The 16,959-nt window shown below is 38.8% G+C and overlaps 1 pseudogene; it reads right to left on the bottom strand.

Moving 5' to 3' along the window:
- Positions 1-924: 924 nt before the first annotated feature.
- On the bottom strand, positions 925-16,344 carry LOC123800075 (tripartite motif-containing protein 51-like; annotated as a pseudogene).
- Positions 16,345-16,959: the final 615 nt, after the last annotated feature.

Genomic DNA, 16,959 nt, shown 5'->3' on the forward strand with positions numbered 1-16,959 from the left:
CTCTCTCCCCCTCCTCTCTCCGAGGTCAGGCCTCTCTCCCCCTGCAATGCCGGTGGCTCTTTTCTCCCCCAAATCAACTCTCCCCGGTTCCTATCTTCCACAGGGTGGTCATGGTTTCTGCTTGTAGAAATGCAGCTTTGCTCTCTCAGTCCTGTGATCAATTTATTGGGTGTTTAGAATGATTTGATAATTACCTAGCTGTATTCAAGGGAGGAGGCAAGCTTAGGGTCACCCTATTCCTCTACCATCTTAACTCCTATCCCAAACACTTCTATCTTAATGACAGAAGGTGCTAGTTGACAGACGCTTTCTACCACTGTAGTTTCACAAAGTATATGGCACTTCCCAAGTGCTTCCACACATTTATTTGCAAACACTTCTATCTTAATGAAAGAAGAAACTGGTTGAAAGATGCTTTCAACACAGTGTAATTTTACAGAGTTAAGTATATGGCAAATTAAATTCATTTCTTAACTCTTTCCTTATTATCCTTATCTGGAGAATATAAATTATTTGTCTTTCTATTCTGCTTATAATTATTGTGAGGACTGAAAGACTAATTAATTTAAACTCCCACCATTCACTGCCTACACATGGCATGCTTTCTACAAATGCTAGTTGTTTTTTATGACATATTCTCACTAGTATTTTCATGAATTATTGTTAAATATTAAGAATTAATGTCAATTCTTTTTAAGGGTATGTCATAAAGTAATTCATGCTCAAAAACACATTGTATGATACTGATCTTCTACAGTGGAAGGAAATGAAACACAAATTACTTAAACTTCACTTCAACTTTGCTGTTTTTATTTATATTTCTGCAGTGAAAGTTTGCTACTCTCCCTTATTGTTGTATTTGTTCATCTCAATTTTTATTCTAATATACAATTAAACTAAATAAAATATAAGGATGATTAAGTGTATGATGTCATTAAAACATTAGTACCACAGAATTATATGTTCATATTGCTTCTGTTAAGCAATCCATCATGCAACTCGTCTGCCATTAAACTCCTAGGTGTTGGCTCAGACATTCTCAGACTTTTGTAGGTATCCTCTCACTAAAGGAGACATTACCAGACTTCTACAAATCCCTGAGCCACATTTGAAACTCTGTTTGTATTTATTGTATGCCAGACCTTCCAGTAAGTGAAATAAATACAAGAATATTTAGCATTATGTATATGATTCTTGATAAAAAAAGAAATGTAGTATAAGTATACTTGCTGTTATAATATTTTAATGTACCATCTCTTTGAAACTTTTAAGATTGATTAACTTTAGAACCATTTTAAATGTAATTTGTCTCTTGAGTATTCATTATTTTCTATAGCAAAAACTTTCACTGTCCAGTCTGGTACATGAAAATTTAAGCTATCTCTGACCACAGGTACCTTCATTAAAATTACTGAAAATTCCCAGATGTAGAATTATTATCTATATTGATGTCATTCTGTTTAGATAAGTATCTCTTTTGTGTCTCTGTTATAATTTCCTGAGCCTATAAATTTTGAAAGGAGTCTAATGCACATCTTTTTAAAATAATACTCCATTTAATTTTGGTTGCATTTGGTATGCTTTTTAACAGTGGTAGAGCATGTCCTTATTTGTTATCTTGTAACATCTATGAACTTACGCAAACACTTATTGAATGTCGATTATATCTTAACCTCTATGCCACCTACTTGAAATATATCTGTACATAAGGCTGGCATATCCTTCTTCTCCTATAATAGGTAAACTAGAGGAGAAGGACAATATTAGCTTGTGGACTTTACAAAGACTATAAGGTCTTCTGAGTCCACATAATCAGGAGACCTCAATTAGCCCAGAGGCTTTAAAAACTGTTCCACAAAGAAGAGATTTTAAAACCGAGCCGTGGTAAAGAAACATGCCTAAGCAGATGCAGAGCAGAGAGAAGAGAATTCCAAGTCCGTCAGTGAGAAGAAACCTGTGCTCCTGCTTAAGTCCGGTTAGCTGAGAAACCCACTCAGATATTCTTTGCCTCCAGTTACCTTAAAAAGCAAGTGAAAACACAAGACATAGAATAAAGATCATTGTTTTCTAAGAGAGGTTGTTTTTATTTAAAGAAAATGGAAACAAATGTAGACACAACTACCAACCTTTTAAAAGTAATCACTGTGTTTGATAAAGGAGGAAGGGAAAGAAAATCAAGCAGGCATTTCCCCGAGATACCTTGGATAAGGCCTTCCTGACACTTGGGGTCAGATTCTAACATATCCCTCATTATGAGGGTGTAGAGCAGAGAAAAGGTTGGAGAGGGCAAGAGAAGGAACAGGAGAGGAAACTGCAAATGAGGGCGCTATTGGCCACATGCACAAAGGTCACTACACCACACTCATAATCCAGGAACACCTCCACATGGCCCAGAGGCCTTTCCACATACTGAGGCAACAGCGGGGAGGAGGTAAAGAGACTGCATTGATTGTCTTCTTTGATACAAAAAAGGAGAAAAATTCCTTCCAAGTCAAGCACCATATCATTCCTCATTGCCCAAGAATCATCACAAAATCCAAGGACTCAGTTCCAACAGTTCCCCACATCCACCTCCCAGTAAAGTTGACCACAAGCAAATGTCTGGGCTCGCCAGGTGAGAAAATATTTAGATCTTGTTGTATTAGAGACAACATCAGGATGATCAGGACTGAAGAGGAAATGTCTCAGATCTTCACACAGGGAGATATGACAGGTGGTTATTTCATTTTCAAAAGGGGGGGGCACTGCAGGAGGAAGGAAACAATCATGTTAACATACAGTGTTGAGTCCTGATAGACACTATATAATAGTGTCTGGGTTTCTAGCTTATCCCTGGAAATGAGGGCCAGGGCAATGAGATAGCTCTAGAAATCCACTGTAGGCCAAGGTCTACTGGACTGTCTTCCTAATGGGCAAATCTTTAACCATACAAAAATAGAAGAAATTTATGAATTTTCTTTTTTTTTTTAAAGATTTTATTTATTTATTTGACAGAGATAGAGACAGCCAGCAAGAGAGGGAACACAAGCAGGGGGAGTGGGAGAGGAAGAAGCAGGCTCATAGCGGAAGAGCCTGATGTGGGGCTCGATCCCATAATGCCGGGATCACGCCCTGAGCCGAAGGCAGATGCTTAACCGCTGTGCCACCCAGGCGCCCCATGAATTTTCTTAATATATATGAAGAAGAGGGATATCGCTAAACTCTGTTTTTTTTTTCCTCTGAAACATTTGAAATTGGAGGTCATTAGCAATTCACAGTAAGAGAAGTAGCCAGCTCATCTTCTCAGAAAATAATAATACCTCCTAATAATAATAACTCCTAAAGAGTGATCATTTTGCCTCATATTTAAGTATTTTTTACCAAAATATGCCAAGGTAAAATAAACTGAAAGAAAAATTCACATTTTTTTTTAGAAGTAGAAAGTTTGGAGCACCTGGATGGCTCAGTTGGTTAAGTGACCTACTCTTGATTTCAGCTCAGGTCACATGCTACGTGTGGGAGCCCCAAACCCTAGATTATCCTCCCCCATGCCTCTTCTCTCCCTCCTCCCACTTTATGCTTCGTGGAAATACCTATTTCTGCCACAGAACCCTCTCATGGTTTCAGGCCATATCCTTAATGTGTTCTTACATTTCTAAGAATTAAAATCAAGAATGGCATTTGTCTTCATGCAAGTCATGCACAGAATCCTGGCAACTGAACAGGCCTCCACAGACCCCTGTCCAACCCCACCTGACACAAAAACAACAAACCCTTTTCTATCTTTGGAGACGTAGAAAAATAGATGTTATGAAATACGTTTTATTATCATAACAAATTATGCTCCTATTTCAACATCAACAGTCTGAAACTATTAAACAATTCTCAAACCTTTAGTATAGAGGCAAACTTATCTTTTTAATGTGTCTTAAAATGCTATAAAGAGTAACACAGAGAAAGTTTTAGTATACACCACAAGATTCACAGTAGAAACTTCATTACTTATCCCTAAGGGTGGGTAAACCCCAATTCCAGCAGATTGTATCATGTATATGAAAACAGAAAGGGAAAATTAATTGTATAGATTCCCAAATTTTTCATTTCTACTGGGTCTCCATACAAATCCATACATCTTCAACAAGTTTCCTGGTCGTGGTTGGTCAGTAATTGAATATATATTAGAATTTGAGAAGGAGGTATTCTCTGGAAGTTTTTTTGCTTGCTTTTTCACAGACTTTTACAGATTTTAGCCTGGTCATCAGCATCACTGTGACAGGTGACACCCTTACCACAGTATCAGAAAGCATCATTGCACAGTCCTGAGGGAGGGCAAAGAGAATATGGACACGATCCAGGCAGCACCGTGACTCTCCATTTCTCAGTCTTTACCCAGAGCAGCTCCATGCCTGGTTTACGGCACATTTTCTTGAGGTCCTCATACATTCGTCTAAGGAGTTTTCCCGTGAGGGCCATGCTGTCCTCACTTTCTCTGAGTTGTTGAAAAATCTCTTTGCTCTCCTTTTCTATTCGCTCTAAATAACGTCTCTCTCTTCCTCGTAAAGCAAGTGATACACCTTCTGATAGCCCGGATCATCTCCCTCCACAGGTCACATAACCCTGAAGGGAGAGGATTAGTTAGATCCATACAGCCAGGCTGGTTTTATCCATGTCTTATCATCTATTTGTCTTCCAACATTTAGCAACTTGGTATATTCCTTGAAAACAAATTTAGGGACGTGTTTCTACCCCCACCCTTTTTTCTACTCATCTGGTAATTTTATTACACTAGAAGCCAAAACCTTGGCTCTAACTCCTTCCCCCAAATATTTACATTTGCATAAATAAAAGGTACTTGTGTTTCAATAATTGTCTTGCATGATATGCTAAGAACCTTCATTACTAAATCCATTTAGTCTCTTTTATGCCCAGATACTTTAGCTACAGACTGACTCTGCTTTGAGAAAATAATAACAAATAATAATTCCTAAAATTTTTCCTTCCACATCCACAAACTGCATGCAGACAAGAACCTTGTGTGTATGAGTACAGCTTAACTCTTCCTGCCCAAGGTTATATTCCCCCTTTCTTAGCTGACATTCAGAGACATTAGCTGTCCTCAGAGACATTGATCAGCAGACAGCCACCTTCTAGTATTAATTCCCCCTTCTGATCTCTTTTCACTTTATCTTACCCTACTTTCCCCCCAACTGGTAAACATCGTTTATTCACTCACATGGTTTTGAAATTATAACAAAACATACTCGATTGACCCAATGTCTTGATTTTTGTGCTGTCTTTTTTACCTCCAACAAAATATATTTCTGGATCACAGGTAAACATTCACTAGACTCATTTATGGAACTCTCAGTCTTTCATGAAATCAGTGAATTCTCCTTTTCATTCTCCTTTTAACCAAGAACCTTCTTTGCTGAATCCACATGGTTTTTTACATGCATGTCACTAAGTTCTTTATGTCATCCTCCCTTCCTTCTATAAAACCTGCATACCCTGGGCTTCAAACAAATCACTGTCTCTTGGTTTCTCTCTAACAATTTACTTTTTCCAGCTCCTCTTTCCCAGCTGGACTTACCAATATAGGCATTCCTCAAGTTATCTTTCTATGTGAAAACTTTATTCTTTTCTTTCTAAAAACTCCTGTGTGAGATCCCTCGGCTCCAATGCCTAGAATACCCTAACAATTGGAAATGACCCTCTTGAGGCACATCTTTCACATGGGCTCCAACCTCATACATCCAACTGCCTACTGCATAGTTTATTAGGATATTTCACAGGAACTGGAAGGGTCACATTTCTCAAACTAACATTATCTTAGACCAAACCATCCATGTCACCTCCATTTCTAACCTAGGTGATGTTCCAATGTGAATCAAAACCTGTCTCACCCCTTTAACATTCTACACTCAAACAAATCATATTTTCTGACATTTCTCTACCCTAAGGACTATCCCTTGAATCCTTCCACTTCCCATGATGTGTGGTCAGTTATTCCTGATCAGTTATTCCTCATCTCAATTCTCTCCTACTTGCTTCCTTGACTTTCATTTTGAAGTCTTCCAATCAGTATTCTCCCTCAACTGCAATCTGAATGAATTTGCCAAAAAAAGAATTGTGATAATATCTCTTCCTTGCTTAAACTACTTCAGAAGCTTTTAATTTTATTCAATATGGTTCAACTTCTTATCATATCTTAGATAAACCTTCAGTAAAATTGCAGCTACTTATCTGTGTGCTGTGGGCCCCACTTGGATCATTCTCCTCATTACACCAGTCTTACTACATTTCAGTACTTATTTATTTATTTATTTATTTATTTATTTATTTATTTATTTATTTTTACATTAATTAGATTTTCATTTTTTCTTAATGTGGAATATTTAAGTAGTTTCCAACTAATATTTGTTTATGCTGTGAGAATAATGATCTCTGCTTGAAGAGTCAAAACAAATTGACCTCAGATGAGATTGGTCAGTAAGAAAAAACGTTTTATATAGATAAAAATTTCTCACTCTTTTTTTTTTGTAATGCAAATATTTTTATTTATTTTTTATATTTTGAATTTTTTAAAATATTTTTATTATATTATGTTAGTCACCATACAGTACATCTCTGGTTTTTTATGTAAAGTTCGATGATTCATTAGTTGCATATAACACCCAGTGCACCATGCAATACGTGCCCTCCCCACCACCCGTCACCAGCCTATCCCATTCCCCCACCTCCCTCCCCTCTGAAGCCCTCAGTTTGTTTCTCAGGGTCCATAGTCTCTCATGCTTCATTCCCCATTCTGATTACCCCCCCTTTCTTTATCCCTTTCTTCCCCTACCGATCTTCCTAGTTCTTATGTTCCATAGATGAGAGAAACCGTATGATAATTGTCTTTCTCTGCTTGACTTATTTCCCTTAGCATTATCTCCTCCAGTGCCGTCCATGTTGCAGCAAATGTTGAGAAATCGTTCTTTTTTGATAGCTGAGTAATATTGCATTGTATATATGGACCACAACTTCTTAATCCAGTCGTCTAATGAAAGGCATCTCAGCTCCTTCCGAGCTTTTAGTTCATCTTTTATTTTAAATTTTTTATTATGTTGTGTTAGTCACCATACAGTACATCATTAGTTTTTGATGTAGTTTTCCATGATTCCTTGATTGAGTATAACACCCATTGCTCCATGCAATATGTGCCCTCCTTAATACCCATCACTGGCCTACCCCAATCCCTCACCGCCCTCCCCTCTGAAGCCCCCAGTTTGTTTCCCAGTGTCCATAGTTTCTCGTGGTTCATTCCCCCTTCTGTTTACCCACCCTTCATTCTTCCTTTCCTTCTCCTACCGATCTCCCTGCTATTCCTTATGTTCCACAAATGAGTGAAACCATATAATTGACTTTCTCTGCCTTACTTATTTCACTTAGCATAATCTTCTCCAGCCCCGTCCATGTTGCTGCAAATGTTGGGTAATAGTTCTTTCTGATGGTTGAGTAATATTCCATTGTATATACGGACCACATCTTCTTAATCCAGTCATCTGTTGAAAGGCCTCTCACCTCCTTCCACAATTTAGCTATTGTGCACAATGCTGCTGTGAACACTGGGGTGCATATGGCCCTTCTCTTCACTATGCCCGTATCTTTGGGGTAAATAACCAATAATGCATTTCCTGGGTCATAAGGTAGCTCTATTTTTAACTTTTTGAGGGACCTCCACACTGTTTTCCAAAGGGGCTGTACCAAATTGAATTCCCACCAACAGTGTAAGAGGGTTCCCCTTTCTCCATATCCTCTCCAACGTTTGTTGTTTCTTGCCTTGCCAATTTTTGCCGTTCTAACTGGCATAAGGTGGTATCTCAAGGCGGTTTTTTTTTTTCAAGGCGGTTTTGATTTGAATTTCCCTGATGCCTAATGATTTTGAACATTTTTTCGTGTGTCTGTTAGCCATTTGTATGACTTCATTGGAAAAGTATCTGTTCACATCTGCCCATTTTTTGATTTGATTAATTTTTTCTCGTGTATTGAGTTTGTGAAGTTCTTTATAGATCCTGGATACTAGTCTTTTATCTGTAGTGTCATTTGCAAATACCTTCTGCCATTCTGTGGGTTGCCTCTTAGATTTTTTTACTGGTTCCTTGGCTGTGCAGAAGCTTTTTATCTTGATGCAGTGCCACAAGTTCATTTTGTTTCTCCTGCCTTTGAGACATGTCATGAAAGAAGTTCCTGTGGCCAATGTCAAAGAGGTTACAGCCTATGTTCTCCTCTATGATTTTGATGCATTCCTGTCTCACATCGAGGTCTTTCATCCATTTGGAGTTTATCTTTGTGTATGGTGTGAGGGAATGGTCAGGTTTCATTCTTTTGCATATAGCTGTCCAATGTTCCCAGCACCATTTATTGAAGAGACTGTCTTTTTTTTTACACTGGATGTTTTTTCCTGCTTTGTCAAAGATTAGTTGCCCACAGAGCCGAGGGTCCATTTCTGGGGTCTCTGTTCTGTTCCATTGGTCTATGTGTCTGTTTTTGTGCCAGTACCATGCTGTCTTTGTGATCATAGCCTTGTAGTATAGTTTGCAATCAGACAACATGATGCCCCCAGCTTTGTTTTTCCTTTTCAACATTTCCTTGGTGATTCGGGGCCTTTTCTGGTTCCACACAAAGTTAAGGGCTGTTTGTTCCAGGTCTTTGAAAAATTTCACTGGTATTTTGATCAGGATGGCATTGAAAGTAGAGATTGCTCTGGGCAGCATAGACATTTTAACTATCTTTATCTTCCGATCCATGAGCATGGACTGTTTCTCCATCTTTTTGTGCCTTCTTCAATGTCTTTCAAGAGTCGTCTCTAGTTTCTAGAATATGGGTACTTTACCGCTCTGATTAAGTTAGTTCTGAGATATTGTATGATTTTTGGTGCTATTGTAAATGGAATCGATTCCCTAATTTCTCTTTCTTCAGTCTCATTGCTTGTGTATAGAAATGCAACTGATTTCTGAGCATTGATTTTGTATCCCGCCACATTCCTGAATTGTTCTATGAGTTCTAGTAATTTGGGGGGGGGGGTATTTTGGGTTTTCCATATAGAGTATCATGTCATCTGCGAAGAGAGAGTTTAACTTCTTCTTTGCTGATTTGGATACTTTCTATCCCTTTTTGTTGTCTGATTGCTGTTGCAAGGACTTCTAGTATTATGTCGAAGAATAATGGCGAGAGTGGGCATCCTTATCGTGTTCCTGATCTTAAGGGAAAGGCTTCCAGCTTTTCCCCATTGAGAATGATATTTGCTGTAGGCTTTTCATAGATGGTTTTTATGAAATGGAGGAATGTGCCCTCTATCCCTACACTGTGAAGTGTTTTAATCAGGAAAGGATGCTGTATTTTGTCTAATGCTTTCTCTGCCTCAATCGAGAGGGTCATGTGGTTCTTGACTCTTTTCTTGTTGATATGATGTATCACACTGATAGATTTGCAAATGTTGAACCACACTTGCACCCCAGGGATGAATCCCACTTGGTCGTGATGCATAATCATTTTAATGTACTGTTGGATCCTATTACCTAAGATCTCGTTGAGAATTTTGGCATCCTTATTCACCTGGAATATCAGTCTGTAATTTTCCTTTTTGTTGGGCTCTTTGCCTGGGTTGGGGATCAAGGTAATACTGGCCTCATAGAATGAGTTTGGTAGTTTTCCTTCATTTCTATTTTTTGAAACAGCTTCAGGAGAATAGGTATTTTTTCTTCTTTGAATGTTCTCTAGAATTCCTGGGGGAATCCGTCGGGCCCTGGACTCTTGTTTTTGGGGAGGTTTTTGATCACTGCTTCAATCTTTTCATGATTAATCGATCTGTTTAGATAACCAATTTCTTCAAGTTTCAGACTTTGTAGTTTATAGTTTTCCAGGAAGGCACCCATTTCTTCCAGGTTGTTTAATTTATTGGCATATAGTCGTTGATAATAGTTTTTAATAAAGCATTGTGGTCCAAGAATATGAAGGGAATAATCTCTGTCTTTGGGTATCGGTTGAGACCTGTCTTGTGACCCAGTATATGGTCTATTCTGGAGAAAGTTCCATGTGCATTGGAAAAGAATGAGTATACTGTTGTTCTGGGGTATAGTGTTCTGTATGTATCTATGAGGTCCATCTGGTCCAGGATGTCATTCAAAGCTCTTGTTTCTTTGTTGCTTTTCTGCTTAGGTGATCTGTCTATTGCTGAGAGCAGAGTTTTGAGGTCCCCTACTGTTGACTTATTATTATCTGTATGTCTCTTTATTTTGGTTAACACTTGGCTTATGTAGTTGGCTGCTCCCATATTGGGGGCACAGATATTTATAGTTTGATCCTCTTGTTGGTTAGACCCTTTGAGAATGATATGGTCTTCTGTATCTCTAACTACAGTCTTTAGCCTAAAATCTAATTTGTCTTATAGGAGAATTGCTACCCCAGTTTTCCTTTGAGGTCTGTTGGCATGAAAAATGGTTCTCCATCCCTTCACTTTCAGTCTGGATGTATCTTTAGGTTCAAAATGAGTCTCTTGTAGACAGCATATGGATGGGTCATGTCTTGTTAATCCCACCTGCAACCCTGTGGCATTTTATGGGAGCATTTAGGACATACACATTGAGAGTGATTATTGAGAGATATGATTTTAATGATGTCATGTTGTCTGTGAAGTCTTTGTATAGATTGTAAATTTCTGTTCTGTGTCACTCTTGGGGTCTTTTATAGAACCCCCTTAATATTTCTTGTAGGGTTGGCGTGGTGGTCACATATTCTTTCGGTTTCTGCCTGTCTTGGAAGGTCCTTGTCTCTAACATCCACTCTGAATGGCAGCCTTGCCGGATAAAGGATCCTTGGCTGCATGTTCTTCTCACTTAGTGCTCTGAATATGCCTTGCCAAGTTTTCCTGGCTTGCCAGGTCTGTGTAGACAGGTCTGACGTTATTCTGACGTTCCTCCCTCTGTATGTGAGGATTCTCCTCCCCCTGGTTGCTTTCAAGATTGTATCCTTGGATCTAATATTTGTGAATTTCACTATTATGTGAAGTGGTGTAGGTGTGTTCTCACTGATTTTGGGAGGGGTCCTCTCTGCCTCCTGGACACGAATGCTTGTTTCCCTCGCTAGATTAGGGAAGTTTTCGGCTATAATTTGTTCAAATATCTCATCTAGACCTCTCTCTTTCTCCACCCCCTTGGGGATGCTGATGATTCTGACATTGGAATGTTTCATTGAGGCCGTGATCTTCCATAATCTACATTTTTGAGATTGGATTTTTTGGAGCCAAGTTCCCATTTTTTCCTTCTTTCTATCATCCCATCTTCCAATTCACTAATTCTTCTGCCTCATTTACCCTGGCCATCAGAGCATCCAGTTTAGACTGCATTTGATTCATAGCATTTTTAATTTCTGCCAGATTCGCTCTCATTTTTGCCCTTAGAGATTCTATATTCTCGTTAATATTTTCATTAATATTTTTTTCAAGCCTACACATCATCTTGACCATTGTTACTCTGAACTCCATTTCTGACAATTTGGTTATATCCATATCCCTCAGTTCTGTGGCACAGGCCACAGTCTCTGTCTCCTTTCTTTTCTGGGGATTCCTCCTCCTGGTCATTCTGATGAGGAGAGGTTGCGGGGATGCACAGAGCCCTAATTATTGACCAGGACCCAGGCAGTGTGCACTTGTTTTATAGGGTCCTTAGGTATGTGGGCTTTTTGACTTTTCAGCCTGCCTTCTGGGGAGGAGGGGACTGCCACGCTGATACTCAGGCAACCCTGTTTGGGTAGAGTTGCCCGGTCCCCTGCGAGGGGGCGTGGGGATGGGCACAATGTGAACCGGTATTTCTGGGCTTTTGTCCTCTGGCTGCTTTCCCTGGCGGTTTTCTGTGACTCTTCTGAGAGTCAGAGCAGCAGTGGCTGTATCCTAGCCTCTGTCTCAGAACAGAGGCAGTCAGCTCTCCACTGAGCTCTCCTGGCCACTTTAACTCTGCTTCTGTACGTGCTGCTAAAAACCCTACATTGTCGCGGGTTGTGCGCCCCACAGCCACTCTCCGAGCCCTCGCTCCCAGGGCTGGCACGTCTCTGTCCTTTGTGCTTCCAACACCGGTTCCCACATGCGCTCCCCAGCTCCCTGTTTCAGTGTGGTTCGCACGCACTCGGGAGCTCCGGTTTTCAGTCTGGTCGCGCACACGCATTGCCGGGCTCCCGGTCTCAGTCTGCTTTCTCCCGGGTGCCAGTCCGCAAGTCCAGCCCGCTCCCCAATGCAGGAGGCTACTGCTTCCTGGCGCCAGAGTGCCACAGCTCCCTCCCCTTTCTTTTTATCTTCTGATATCTGTGCACAGATTCACAGCTCCCCACTTTGTACCTCAATACTCAGCCCCGGAGATGTTCGTTTATAGAGAACCTGATGTATCTTCCTACATCTCGAGCTGATTTAGTGGGTGTTCAGGATGATCTGGTAGATATCCATCTCCATTCAGGGTACCAGCTGAAAAAAGGTCCCTACTCCTCCGCCATCTTCTTTCCTCCTCCTTTAGTTCATCTTAAATGCAGTCCAGCCACTTAGCATGCTTACTTCAACTGTACTTCTCATAAACAGGTCATGCTTGATTTTTAGATCTGACTTCAAATGTCTCTACTCTCATTTATTTTCCTTTATTGTCTTCACAATGGAGAAACAAAGGCAGGCGTGGGGGAAAATAATAAGTTCAGTTTGAGATGTGTTTAATTACTCTTCCTAAAAAGGTATTTCCCCAAATAGCCACATGCCTTAATTTCTGACCTCATGCAGATGTCTGCCTAAAATGTAATCCTCAGAGTAAGGCTTTTCTGATCACCATATTGAAATTCAGTTTGTCAAAGCTACTTTCCTTATTTACTTTCCTACTGTATTTTTCTCAAAATCACTTAGCATGGTGATTCATACTCTAAGTTTTATATTTTGACTAGTTAAATACCTTGCCCAACTACCTCCTGAGCTCCTTGAGTGCAAGGAAATCTGTTGCTGTTGTCTATTTCTAGGTTGGCTTAGAACAGTTACTGAGACACTGTAGGTACTGGATATTTCAAGGAAAAAATATTGTAAGTTATGCCCTTAAGGATATCACCTTTAATGAAAATAGTTTTGTTATATCATCTTGTTATTCACACAGCCCAATTTTGATTCCTTTATTAGTGGTGACAAGGTTCTTTAATACTCTGTTTCTATGTTTCTATCAGGAAATCTTTACTTCTTCAAAAATGTAGCTAAACTTTTGTTTCACCTCTCATTAGTGGTGTTCAATCCATATTTTTTAATCCAGAAGTGATAGATCCACATTCCTCAGTCATTCATTTAGGTCACACTTTGAAATAACCAATGCTACATTACTAGCCACATCTCTCAACATTTCATCTCTTATAATACATGTGTTGACCAATATGAATTTTATAGGATTTCAACTAACTTTAGGATTGCTCTAGTTATTAGGTTTGAACTTGAGTGTATTTACCTGCTTGATATCCCCATGAGTTTGTTACTTCATATTGTCCAATCACCAAAATAATCAAAAAATATCCTCTACACATTCAATAATTTCTTTACTTCTAAGAAAACCTACGTTTACCTCATCTACTAATTATTGTCTCCCTTGATGATAGTTATTCTTCAATACCTGTTGGTTTGATATTATCTTACCAGAAATAACATCCATCAGCTGGTTGTTTTGATTTTAGGAAGAAATCATAACAAATTGGCATACTTCCTTATAGATGATTAGATTTGCTATTGGTTGCCCACTCATTGAAGACTATGAACATTTTATCTCAAGTATGATCACTGTATTCAAGGCTGGTGCTGAAGAAAACAGAATCCCTTGCTTACCTCCCATGTTCTGATTTTGCTGGTCTCTCTTTTTTTTATTTCTCTGGTTTTTCTTGCATCTTTTCCCACAGAGATCTTATTTGTTTCAGGAGCTTTTGCTACAAAAGAACCAAGAATGTGAGCATCAGAAAAGCTGTTATTGAAACGGTCATATCCTAACATGAAGAGGGGCAGGGAATGCAAGATAAATGATTACTAAAGAGGGCAAAGTGCCAGCGCATTTTATTGTTAAGCCCAATGTCAAATATGGAGGACTTTTATAACCACGGAGTAAACCTACAGTTGGAAACGTTGTCTCACTATGGAGGAAACTGGCCCTCAAACTTAATGTCACCAAACCATATTCATTAAATGGAAATTGTCTCAGCTTTTAATTGTCCTGTTGCTAGTTATTATCTCCTAGTATCCTATTATGTTAGCAAAGAGATAGTGTTTCTAAGTAGACTCTGTTAGATTAGGCTTCTTGCAATGGTGGTCATAGTGGACAGTAACCATTCCTAAAAATAACAGATTTGTTCACCTTGGTCTTACGCTGAATTGTCATAGTTCCAACTGTGATCAACATCATCACCATCGACTTGAGTTGTAAGATTTTAACTGTGAAAATGTAAGTGCTATAGGATTGAGACTATCTTTTTTGCAATAGCTGACCCAAGTGTCTGGCACATAATGTCAGTTAATATCTGTTCTATATGATGCATGGATGAATAAAAATTACTTTTGCTTCCTGATAATCTCTCAAATCTCTCAAATATCAGATCCTCCAGATTCAAACTTGTCTCTCAGCCATTGCTTACCCGGTATTCCTCAGCAGTCCAATCAATGGAACAATGTCTATGGGCCACATGCTCCTTAGATTTACAGCAGAGCAAACAGAGCAGATCCTTTCTAACCTCACAGAAGTTCTTTGTTTTCCTGTGCATCTCACACATCTTTTCTATAGAGCTCAGTAAGTGGTAAGGTCTTGCCTGCCTGGCAAGGAATACCCGTGTCTCCAAAACAATGTTGGTTGTAAAGTCACCTATAGTGACTGGGTCTATTAAATAATTCACACATATGGAGCAAATGATCTCATTATGGTCAATGTTGGAAGCCATGTCTCTAAGAAAAGAAGTGAAGAAAGAGGAAATGAGTTTGGCATGGGTCTTGAAAGAAGCACATATTCAAAAGCATTATAAATACTGAGAGGTATGAGCATCATTTCCTTCCTGTATGTATGGATATCCTAGCATATACAGCAGGACATGCTATGTTTTTTCATGCAACAGAAAGACAATGTTGAAGAAGAGAGTCCTCATGTTCTTCAGCCAGCATAGTGATTTGTTGAACATGGCCTTCCTGTCAGAGTTCCAGCTCCCTTGTACAATTCCAATTTTGTTCACTTATGTCCTTTCTTCTAAACAGACCTGGGAATGTAGTACAGATCCAATTGCCAGCCATGGAGTGTGCGTCATATTTCCCCAAATGCAATCATCCTTATCACTTTGCCAGTAATTGGTTAGAGGTCACTTGACCCTATTTAGCCAATGAGATTTGAAGGAAATACTATTAGGAGGATTTTGTGAAGTGGCTGCTGGCTCCTGAAAAAAAAAAAAAACACGTAAGGAAGAGTCAAGTTAACTGTTTCATGTTCCTCTGGACAGTGTTTGAATGTGAGGCATGGGACTGTCATTTTGTGACCACAATGTGCATTTACCTAGAGACTAAAACATACACCCTGAGCATGACAGAAAAACAGAACAGCTGGGTGTTTGACAATGTCATCAAGGCATTAAATTAAGCAGCTCTGGGACTGACCACCAACACATGTAAGAGAAATTGAGGAAATACAAAAATCCTCCTACAATCATCATCATGAATCACATTTTCTGGCAAGAATCACCAATGGATACGAAAATCATTGTCTAAAAACAGTATTACTCCAAAGATTGTTTGTTAATAAGTGCCTCACTTTATTACCAACTAATATATTAAATTATTTATTTCAATTTTAAAAACGCATACTTTTAGTTACCATAAATTGTGACTAAATATTTTTTAATTAGTTAGTTGCTGTTATGTTTCCCATCTTTGAGAACTTGAGTGGGAGAAGCTGCACATTGGGAAGGCTTAAAACTTATCTTGGGTCCAAAATAGCCACAAAGTAAAAACTGCTTTACCAAATGGTTATAAAATCAAGCTTTAGGATAACTCTTTGAAAAATGGGTAACAATAAAGTGATGATGCCTACAGATATATTTATGAATAACAGTTTGTGAGAGGATATTTATGGACTTCTGTGTGATGAACACACCATTTTCAGTGACATGGGACGTAAAGCCTTCTACTCAAACCTGTCCATCATGAGGAGATAGTTTGAGGGACAGGGAGAAAGTTTAGATCAGCCCTGTGTAGAATGGGCTAGAACCTATCAAGAATTCAGTAGGAATATAATCATTTCTAGATTGATAACATTAATGAAAATAATACCATGAAAATGATAATAGTAGAAGCTAATACTGTTTTCCAACTCCCCTTATCTGGATTATCTGTTTTAGTCTTCTCAACAATGGTAGTAACTTTTTTCTATCTTTACCAACATTTTATAACAAGGAAGCTTGACACAGTGTGACTAAAATAAGTTACTTATCTCAAAGTCACATATTGAATAAAATGATTGATCCCGTATTCAAATGCAGATCCTACTGACAGAAAATGAAAGGAAAGACAAAAAAAGAAAAAGAAAAACTAAATTTTAGTGTCCAAGATTAACATTAAATTAAACAACATTTAAGGATCTCTGAACTGTATTGAGAATAATCTATTATAAGATTTCATGGTAAAAAAGACCATATATTGGGTACTCGGTAGATCAGAGTTTGAAGGATGATATAAAACAAGTTTTTCTAAAAAAGGAAGTTGTTATAATGAGAAATGTATGATGTGCCAATGTGTAATTTGGAAAGAGAAGAGAGAACCATTTTTTTATAAGTTTGTGTATTTCTTAATGATTTTATTTATTTGAGAGAGAGAGAGAGCAGGAGCAGGGGCAGGGGCAGAGGGAGAGAGAATGGACAGAAGGAGAGGGGGAAGCAGACTCCCTGCTGAGCAAGGAGTCCACCTAGGGGGCTGGA

The sequence above is a fragment of the Ursus americanus genome, unplaced genomic scaffold, assembly GCF_024610735.1.
Source record: "Ursus americanus isolate L20-20 unplaced genomic scaffold, mUrsAme1.1.p SCAF_198, whole genome shotgun sequence".
NCBI classification, from domain to species: domain Eukaryota; kingdom Metazoa; phylum Chordata; class Mammalia; order Carnivora; family Ursidae; genus Ursus; species Ursus americanus.